The sequence below is a fragment of the Babylonia areolata genome, chromosome 21 (genome assembly GCF_041734735.1).
Source record: "Babylonia areolata isolate BAREFJ2019XMU chromosome 21, ASM4173473v1, whole genome shotgun sequence".
In the NCBI taxonomy this organism is placed as follows: Eukaryota; Metazoa; Mollusca; class Gastropoda; order Neogastropoda; family Buccinidae; genus Babylonia; species Babylonia areolata.
Genome location: NC_134896.1, coordinates 34,777,659 through 34,780,158, shown reverse-complemented (window position 1 = coordinate 34,780,158; position 2,500 = coordinate 34,777,659).

The window sequence follows — 2,500 nt, the reverse complement described above, 5'->3', positions numbered from 1 at the left end:
AAAATAAACCCCGAAGAACAACTTAAAAAAAAAAAACCCACCGAAGAACAAGTACAAAAAGTGCAGAGGGTCGATATTGATTTCTGCAAAAGAAAACGAACACTGTGGTTCAACAAAGCATGACTAGCTCATCACGGCTATAATACAATACTGGGGCAGCTGGGATGCCATGATTAGAACTGTCTTAGTTTGAGGAACAGACTTCGTATTTCGCAAACATGCCATCGTACCAACACATTATTGCTAGATGAGCACAAAATGCCATGATTAGAACTGTCATAGTTTGAGGAACAGACTTCGTATTTCGCAAACATGCCATCGTACCAACACATTATTGCTAGATGAGCACAAAATGCCATGATTAGAACTGTCATAGTTTGAGGAACAGACTTCGTATTTCGCAAACATGCCATCGAACCAACACATTATTGCTAGATGAGCACAAAAATGTGATGCATGGAGTGCTTTCTTTTTTTCTGTGCAGTCGCGAGACATCAAGTGTGTGCATGTGTGTGTGTGTGTGTGTGTGTGTGTGTGTGTGTGTGTGTGTGTGTGTGTGTACGTGCGTGCATGCGCACGCGCGTGTGTGTGTGTGCAATGCAAATAGAAACTTTATAAATGTCATTGACAAGTACGTGTCCGAACAGTTAAAAAATCTAAAGAACTATATATATATATATATAATGTGTGTGTTTGTGTGTGTGTGTGTTGTGTGTGTGTGTGTCTGTGTCTGTGTGTGTGTCTGTGTGTCTGCGTGTGTCTGTGTGTCTCTGTGTGTCTGTATAAAGTCCCAAATGTCACAAACCCAAAATGCACTTCACTGAACCTTCACATCAAGAGGTCAGGAGACAGTTGACCTCTCATCACATTCAGTGATCAATACCTTCCTTTTATATCTCTGGCAAAATACCGCGTCTTCCCAGACACAGCCAATTGTGGCGCTATTTCTGATCCCCTTCATCATTTTCCAGTTCTATAAATTGCTACTGATTAACCTGTTCTTTCCCGTGACGACAGAGTAAGTAACCTTTCTTTTCAAATGTCAACAACATGGAGATGGAAATACTTCGAAAATGATTAATGTACACCATGAGACAGCTGAGTACTACGGGTAGTTAAATTGAAAAGGTGCAATTATTTACAAAAAAAAAAAAAAGGTGTAGTCATTTACAAGTCCTCTTTATAAGGGGACATACATTTCAGTCATCTGTTTGTCAAAGAAAGCAATGCACGCGTTCACTGCATGAGAATAGGCAATCGAGCTTTTACGTGTACAACCTGATTATAAATTCTGTCAACTACATTCTATGTTCCTATGACGGCCACTGAGACTTCAAGCTAACTCATCAGAGTTCCTCAGAAGAAAATCACAACATACAACAACCCAAACACAAATGTCACTATGCTCAATGTTCTTCCTTCTTGTAAACCTGGAGTGATGGCCTAGAGGTAACACGTCCGCCTAGGATGCGAGAGAATCTGAGCGCGCTGGTTCGAATCACGGCTCAGCCGCCGATATTTTCTCCCCCTCCACTAGACCTTGAGTGGTGGTCTGAACGCTAGTTATTCGGATGAGACGATAAACCGAGGTCCCGTGTGCAGCACGCACTTAGCGCACATAAAAGAACCCACGGCAACAAAAGGGTTGTTCCTGGCAAAATTCTGTAGAAAAATCCACGTCAATAGGAAAAACAAATAAAACTGCACGCAGGAAAAATACAAAAGAAACAACAACAACAACAACAAGCAAAAAAAAAAACGGGTGGCGCTGTAGTATAGCGACGCGCTCTCCCTGGGGAGAGCAGCCCGAATTTCACACAGAGAAATCTGTTGTGATAAAAAGAAATACAAAATACTTACAATTCCAAATGTTATTTTGAACCAGAAAACATGTTTATTGATTGTCTACGAATGCAAGTGAACATGTGTTGTTGTTTTTCTGTTTAGAACACATCGAATTTTGACACTCTGAAACTGTATTTAAGTTGGAAAACAGGAGGAACAGATCCGTGTTTGCAAAGGTGAAAACAACAACAACAACAATATTACAACATACAGTCACACAAAAATATGTCTTCAGTTTGTCACGTCTCCATGAACAAACCAGAGTCGCTCCCACAATGGGAAATGAAAAGTTTCTTCTTCTTTTTCTTCCTCCTCCTCCTCCGCTTCTTCTTCTTCCTCCTCCTCCTCTCCTTCTTCTTCTTCTTCTTCTTCTTCTTCTTCTTCTTCTTCTTCTTCTTCTTCTTCTTCTTCTTCTTCTTCTTCTTCCTCCTCCTCCTCCTCCTCTTCTTCTTCTTCCTCCTCCACCCCCTTCTTGACCCTCTACCCTGTTCCGTGATAAGTTTCTTCTCCTTCTTCTTCCTCCTCCTCATCTTCTTCTTCCTCCTCTACTACTACTTCTTCTTCTTCTTCCTCCTCCTCTCCTCCACCCCCTTCTTCTTCTTGAACCTCGACCCTGTTCCGTGATGAGTTGAGTTATCGGGGCGTCCCATCGAGG